Source organism: Elephantulus edwardii, unplaced genomic scaffold (assembly GCF_000299155.1).
Source record: "Elephantulus edwardii isolate Elephantulus edwardi_28Jun2011 unplaced genomic scaffold, EleEdw1.0 scaffold00478, whole genome shotgun sequence".
Taxonomy (NCBI): domain Eukaryota; kingdom Metazoa; phylum Chordata; class Mammalia; order Macroscelidea; family Macroscelididae; genus Elephantulus; species Elephantulus edwardii.
This window is the reverse complement of record NW_006400228.1, coordinates 108814-117415: the sequence shown is the minus strand read 5'-3', so window position 1 is coordinate 117415 and position 8602 is coordinate 108814.

Genomic DNA, 8602 nt, shown 5'->3' with positions numbered 1-8602 from the left:
TGTTCAGCTTTTCAAGGAAATGCTAAGCTGCCTTTCAGAGTGTTTGTACCATTCTACAATTCCACCAATGACATATTCCCTGTCTCACCACATCCTCTCCAACATTTATAACTTGCTGTCCTATTAAACTTTGCCACTGCTTCTGGGGTAAGATGGTACCTCATTGTGGTTTTGATTTGCATCTCTCTAATTGCCAGTGATTTGGAGCTTCTCTTCATGTGTCTGTTGGCCTTTCCTGAACTACTTCCTCTGTGAAAATCCTTTCATTGGCTTTTGACCATTTTGTAATCATGTTATCAGTCTTTGTCTTGTGTAGGCCCTATAGGATTCTGTAAACTTTTGATATGAGACCCTTGTCTGAAATGGTATTGCAAGTGTTCTTTCCCCATCAGTAGATTTTCTTTCCTCTTTGTTGGAAAATATTTTTATGCACACAGGAATTTTATCTTTGGAAAGTCCAGTTCACCAATTTTATCCTCTCCTAATTGTGTTTTTCTGTATCTGTCAGCCTTTGTATGCCATAGCCGAGGTCTTCTAAGCTTGGTCCTACTTTGTCTCTTATGCTCTTTCTGGTCTGGGCTTTACCCCTAGGTCTCTGATCCACCTTGAGTTGATTTTGGTGTATGGTGAGACCTGTGCATCCTGCTGCAGCTCTCTGCATCTACTAGTCCAATTTTGCCAGCACTGTATTTAAGAGGTTGTCATTTCCCCTATTTTTAGGGTTTGTTTCCTTGTCAAATATCAGTCGACCATAGATAGAGAGATTAATTTCTAGGTTCTCAATTCTGTCCCATGGTCTCTGTGTTTGTTGTTGTCCTAGCGCCATGCTGTTTTGGTTATTACAGCTTTGTAGGAGGTTTTGAAATCACGGAGTGTTGTGCCTCCCACTTCATTCTTGTTTTTCAGAAGTGCTTTGCATACTCAAGATCTCTTTCCTCTCCAAGTAAACTTGCCACGTGCCTTTTATATCTCTTTGAAAACAAATCTGGTATCTGTATTGGGATTGCTTTAATCATGTGGATTGCTTTTGATAAGGTTGTCCTTTTTTTCTACATTGAGTCTTCCAATCCATGAACAGGCAATATTTTTCCATTTTTTAGGTCTTCTATTGTGTCTCTCAGAAATGTTCTGTACTTTCCTTTGTTAAGGTCTTTTGTTTCTCTGGTTAGATTTATTCTTAAATATGTCAATTTGTGCTTGGCTATTGTAAGGGTATTGCATTCTTAGTTTTTTTTTATCCATACAGCACCTTTTGCACTGTTGTCTACTACACTTGATATAATACCAACAATAGCAAAACAAATTTTAAAATAATAATTAAAAATAAATTGCTGCATTGGAACAGATGAAGGAAAGAACTGTTTAGCAGGAATATTTGATCAGGCATTATTTCTAGGACCAGAAGAAGAGGAGCATAGCAAAGTGAACTGGGGGAGGTGTTAGGGAGAAGGGAGGAAATTACGCAGCAATGAATGAATACTTTTAAAAGTGAACTTGGGGGACAGTTGGGAGGAAAATGTGTAACCATGAAAGAATGAAAATTCACCTTTTCTATAACCTTTCATTGTTTGTTGTTGTTATGTGCCGTCGAGTCGTTTCCGACTCATAGCGACCCTATGCACAACAGCCCTAAACCCTGCTCTATCCTGCGCCAACCGCACCACCTCTGACACACCCATCCCGATTACCCCAGTCACTGAATCAATCCATCTCATAGAGGGTCTTCCCCTCCTGCGCTGTCCCTCCACCCTCCCAAGCATGATGTCCCTCTCCAAGGACCCGTCCCTCCTGGCAACATGTCCAAAGTATGTCAGACGAAGCCCCAGAATCCTTGCCTCCAAGGAGCAGCCTGGTTTAACCCTCTCTAGGATGAATCTGTTTGTTTTCTTGGCAGGCCATGGTACATTCAGTACTCTTCTCCAGCACCACAGCTCAAAAGCATCCACTCTCCTTCTGTCCTCCCTAGTCATTGTACAACTCTCTGATGCATAACAAGCGATTGCAAATACCATGGCCTGTATCAGGCGCACCTTAGTCTCTATAGAGACACTGTTGCTCCTGAGTACCTTTGAGAGGTCCCTAACAGCAGACTTTCCCATCGCGATACGCTTTTTGATTTCCTGACTGCTGGTACCAAGAGTGTTGACTGTGGAGCCGAGCAAACTGAAGCCGTGAACACTCTCAATCCTTTCATTAAAATCACAATTAAAATTATGGGGGAAAATTACTACTAATAATTGACTATCTTTTTCCATGGAAAACCGTCTTCATTGCAACTTTTAAATTTTATCAAGGTTAAAATAGTTTCATATTTAGTTATATCTAGAGGAAACTTAGAAAACGTCACATATGGCTGGTATTACCTGAAATACGACAGTAACCATGAAATTTTGTCTCTTCTGCAGCATTTCCCTGCTGAATTTCATTCTGATGCTAATGTATTTAAAGCCTTCTGATTTATGCTCATTCATTCCTTTGTCATTGTTGTTGTTGTTGTTGTCTTCAGATCAATTTGAACTCTTATTAACTCCATAAGTGCCGAGGAAGAAAACTTTATTCCTGTTTGGTTTTTACCAAACATTGTTTCTAGTTATTCACGATGATGGTGAGAAGGTGCATCACAAGAAAGGACACTGACTCAGTCGTTTCTACGTGGATAAAATGGGAACACTGGTGACTGATAGTGCTCAGGTTGAGTGACCAAAACGTCTCTCCTTGGCTAAGTTTTCTTCACATTAGCACACCAAGGAAATTAATATTGTACACTTTTAAATGAAATTATTCACACATTAATATTTTTCCTTTTAATGAATGATGTAGCTCTCAGATATATTTAGTAATTCTGCATTTAAAAATGTTTGTATTGCTATTTACTTGAAAAATACAGTTATTGAAAAATTTTGAAGACCCTTGAAAGCATTTTTGGTTTGACATTGTTAATAAAAATACATCATTAAACTTATTTTTAAGTTACTATAAAAATAAGTACAGTGATTTTGTATGGAAAAGGCACCACAAACTTGATATATAGTCAACATTATGGATTATGTTTCACTTTTCTTTCAAAATTTTTAATGCTTTAATTTCATTTTCTTGTATTATTATTATTAATTTCAATGAACATATAGAGAAATTGTGGATTTCCATTCATCCATTGTTGCACTTTTCTCCCTGCCCACCCCACCCCAACCCCCAGTTCGCTCTTCTTTAAAAGTGGAACTCCTTCACTGGTATACAATTCACCCGCCCCTCCCACCCTCACCCCGAGTATACTCCGCTCTGCAACCTTCATTCCAAACTCTTATGATAGTCAGAATGCCATAAAATATATTAATTTCGTTTTCTTTGATCACATTTAGTCACTTATTAAAACTTCTGTTTTTGATGATGCACGATGAAATCCCTACAACCAACCTCCTCAGCTGTGCCACTCTAGGCCATTGTGTGTAATGTGTGTGTGTGTGTACGTGTGTCGTACATTGTTGTTGAGCACTGTTGGGTCACATCTGACCTATACCGACCCTCCAGTGGGTTTGCAGAGACAGTATATCATACCAGAGTTGATTGTCCGATTTCCTCCCGTGGAGAAGCTGCTGGATTTGAAACACATGTCTTGGAGATGGCAGCACAATTCCTTACCCTAAGCCACCAGAACTTCATATCTGATTTATTGTTGTTATGTGCCATCAAGTCACCTGTGACTCGTAGTGTACCTATGTACAATAGCCGTGAAGTCTTCTTTATCCTGAGTCAGTCTTACTGTTCAGGCGCACGTAGTGCCATTTCTCCAGTTACTGTGTCAATATATCTCATCCAGGGTCTTCCTCTCCTGCACCTCCCTCTCCTTCTCTAAGCATGATGTCCTTCTCCAAGGACCAGTCCCTCCTGGCCACGTGCCCAAAGTATGTGAGATGGAGCTTCAAAATCCTTGCCTCCAAAGAGCAGCCTGGTTTTACCCTCTCCAGGATAAACCTGTTTGTTCTCTTGGCAGTTCATGGTACGTTCAATACTCTTCTCCAGACCATGACTCAAAAGCATCAGTTCTTCTTCTATCATCTTTGGTCATTGTCCATCTTAGTCTCCAGGCTGATATCATTGCTCTTCAGCACTTTTGAGAGATCACTGACAGCAGCTTTCCACAGAGCAATTCATCGTTTGATTTCCTGACTACTGGTGCAAAGGGCGTTGATTGTGGAGCCATGCAAGCTCAAATTTTTAACAACCTCAGTCTCTTCATCTATCATGATGCTGGAAATTGGTCCAGTGGTGAGAATCTTTGTCTTCTTGATGTTGAACTTCAATCCACTTTGAAGACTGCAACCCTTGACCTTCTGCAACAAATGCTTCTGGTCCTCCTCAGTTTCTCCAAACAAGATTGTGTCATCTGCATAACATAGGTTGTTGATGAGTCTTTTTCCAATTCTGATGCCACATTCCTCCCCATTAGATCTGCCTCCCATATTATTTGGTCCATATAGTATACAAATAAAATCAATGTTGTTTTGTTTCACTACATTTGTTAAAAGTCTTTAAAAAGGGTGTAGCACAGCAGTCTCTACACACCCCACTATTTTATTTTTTTTTAAATATTATGGAATTGATTTCAAATGCTCTTTTAAGAATCATATTGCATTAACATCTCAACATTTATTCAAAATGGCTATATGTAAATTGGCATTGAGTTTGCTTGCAACATAGAACCTACATTAGTAATTCTAGCCATATTTATGCCCATATTTGAAAGCCTAATTACAACGAAAAAAGCATGTCATAAAAGAAGGAAATGGGCATTGTATTAGCACTAGAGATTCCTGATAAGATGGAAGTAGTGTAATTTTTTTGGCATGTTATGATACCGATTTCTTCTTATTCACCTGAAAATTGATGTCTCCAAGAAGGTGGTATGATAGTTTCTGCCAAGTTGGAAATGGGAATCCTTTTCCTCACTCAGATGGGAGCAGGGATGATGGGAACCTCTGCTCTGTTTTTTCTGGATGACTTTCCTCAGGACACAGGACAAGTGTGGAGACTCACAGGTGTGATACTCAACCAGCTGATCTTAGCTACCGACTTGGTTCTTTTCCGCAGAGGGTTACCCCAGAGGAAGGCAGCTCTTGGATGGAAATGTTTCTTGGCTGCTGCTGGCTGTCGGCTCTCCAGTTGTCATGGAGTGTCCAGGGCTGTTTTGCTGATCACAAACTGTCTCCTCAGTACCCTCCACGTCTGTGAGTTTCCTCCCAGCACCTTTTGGTGGGTAGCACTCAGGATGGCATCCTCGTTGTGCATGGTCTCCTGCTCTTCCTTCTGCTGCATTCTACAGCTCTTAGTAAATGCCTTTATTCCAACGGGAGGGATTGGTCCAAGATACGCTCCAAACATGAGTGTGAAAACAAATCCTGGATACTGCTGCTCACACCGGGCTCAAAGCTTTCAACGGACAACCAGGCTTGGTTCTTAGAATTCAGCAGCTACTCTGTGGGGAAGATGTGGCAGCCATGTTCCATAAAATGACATTCTTGGACACCATATGGATGAGTTCTCCTCTGTTCTCTATGGCTGCTGTGAATTGGAGTTGACACAAAGACAGTGGTGTTTGGGTTTGTTTTTCATTCATGTCTTACGAACTGCCTTCTTATTCTTCTCCATTGATGTAATAGGGACTCACTGTCAGTGTCAAGGACACATGGTCCTTGTCCTGCGCAGACAAAAGCAAAATCCAACACATGCTCAGTAACTTCCCTTCCCAGATCTTCCCATGAGACCAGAGCCACATCCTGATGAGCTCCTTTCTCTCCTTTTGCTGTTCACGTTATGTTTTTATATTACTGCTACTGTGACGACACACACATAGACGCTGGATAGGGTTGTGTTGTGACTGTGTTTCTGATATTTAGCCCTTGATCTGTCTCACTTGTGACACCTGAATCTTGCACATCTCTATGATTTTTAAGAGAGAAAAACATTTTTACCTAACCTGGCCTAAGTCTTCTGAAATCTATCACTGATTTAGTAGTTTTACTGCTTTTGACGGGAAGCTTGTTGTCATTGTGGGGTGCAGCCACGTCTGTTTCAGCACCTAGAGATCCTCCGTACAGCAGAGCGAGACTCTGCTGAGCCCTGTCCCATCCTCACAGACCTCATCACGTTTGGAGACCATTACTGCAGCCGTGTGCCAGTCCATCATTGACAGGTTTTCTCTTTTTATTGAATTTTGTTTCCAATAATGATGTCCTTCTCCTGCAATAGTCTCTCTAGGTAACACGTTTAAAGCAAGTAAGAGGAAGTCTCACGATCTCGTCATATAAGAAGCATTCTGTTGACTATCAGTTGACCATATATACATGGGTCCATTTCTGGGCTGTCAATTCTGTTATTGGTCCATGTGCCCGTCAATGTCTCAGGTCCATACTGTTTTGGTTACTACTGCTGTGTAGTAGGTTTTGAGGTCAGGGGGTGCTATGCCTCCCACTTTGTTTTTGTTTTTCAGAAGTGCTTTGCTTATTCAGTCTCTTTCCCCTCCAAATACACTTGGGAATTAATCGTATTTTTGAGCTCCTAAAAATTAAATTTGTTATCTGTATTGGGATTGCACTGAACTTGTAGATTGCTTTTGGTAAGATTGTCATGTTTACTATATTGAGTCTTCCCATCTATGAACAGGGAACATTTTTCCATTTATTTCGTTCTTTTATTGGTCTTGCAGGAATGTTCTGTAGTTTTATTAGTATAGGTCTTTTGTGTCTCTAGTTAGGTTCATTCTCAGGAATCTCAATTTGTGATTGGCTTGGATGGGCAATCTCCTCCCATGTATTAACCCCCTGAAAATGCACTGGAGTTGGGGTGGGGAGGGTCAGGTATGGGTCAATTGCAACTGGAAAGTACACAAAAATGACATTATAAATGGTGTTGCATTCTTGGTGTCCTTCTCTGAGTCCTCTTAGTTACTGTAGAGGAACCCAACTGACGTTTGGATATTGACCTTGTATCCTGCCACCATACTAAACTGGTCTACCAGCTCTAACAGTTTTTGGAAGAGACTGGAGAGAATTATGCTGCGTGAACTAACAGGCTCATGAGGGTAAGTACTGTATGAGATCATTATTGTGAAAACAGAAGGATAACTAGTAAAGCATGTATGGGCATCCAAGGGGGAAAGGGGCATGAGCAGAAGGGCAAGGATGAAGAGGGGTGAAATCACAGGGTTGCACAATTTGGTGGGTGGAGAGAGGGGGTGAAGGAAGTGGGAAAGATTAGGGGGGGACCTGAAAAGACCAGGTAATGATGCATATAGTCCAATAGCAATTAATTTTATAAAACACAATGTATGGGAATGACTGTATGAAACATAACACAAATGAAGGAAAATGGAAGAAATCTGTATAATAAAAAAGAAGCATTCTGTACCTCTATGAAGATAGTTTAGTTCTTTTTTTTCTGATAATCTATTGTATCCTCAATAGCTGTCATCAGCTCCATAATTTGAAGTCATCCCTTTTTCTTGGTCTTTGATATTCATTGTTTATCTTTCAACTGCGTAGAGGAAGGTTGAAAATATCGTGGATTGATCAGATACATCTTAGTCCCCAAAAGACAGCTGAATTTTAATTCTTTTAGAGGGGTGTCTAGCATCACATATGCCTGCTGGAGAGATCTCTAGTGGCTTGGTGGTAAGGAATTTCACTGCCAATGCAAAGGTATGCAGTTCTAATCCAACAGTTGCCATGTGGGAGAAAATGAGCACTCTACTCCCATGTGATTGATTGTCTCTGAAAACCTGCCAGGGGGTCATCTGTGGGTCAGTTCCAATTCCACAGTACATAACAACACAGACACCATGCCAAATGTAATAAAGGGCTTGACTTCTGACTATCCTTGGCCATGGATTGTGACCCAATGAACATTAAATCCCTGACAACTTCAGTCGTTACTACATTTATTGTGATGTTGCTTATTGGTTCACTTGTGATGATTTTATTTCCATTCGATAGTGAGGGCTGTAACCTTTCATCTTTTCCCCTAAGTCATTCAAGTTGTCTTTTCTTTCTTAAGCTAAACTGTGTCATATGTACATGTGGTTACATCCTAAAGACTGCCTGTTATTCATTCTTAGCTATATTATCCATATTTGTGATGATCTAAAGAGATGATGGTTTTTGAAGAGTCAGTAAACGACAGACTTTTATGCTGTTCTGTTTTTTTAATTATTATTAAATTTTATTAGTTTTAATGAACATTTACAGAGATTTTGGGTTCTCATTCATTCATTGTTGCACTGTTTTCTTTGCCCACACCTTCCCCCCAGTTCACGCTTCTCTTTGAAAACTAAAAGAAAAATTCCTAGTTCGTTCTTCTTCCCCCGCCACCAAATGTCTGTTTTAATTGTCCAATTGCCACAGTGCTTGTCAAAGTCAGTTCTGATTAATCTCCTTTGTCAGTGTGCCCTTTGCCATTCCCTATTACTCCTCCCTGAGAGAGACTTCACCCTGATTCATAAGGAAAAGGGAATGGCGTATTCTCTTAGCTACTTCCTGCTGAAAAGGGACTCTGTGGGTTTCAGGGTGAAGATCTTCTCTCACTACTCTAAAGGGCCCCTTTGGCAGTA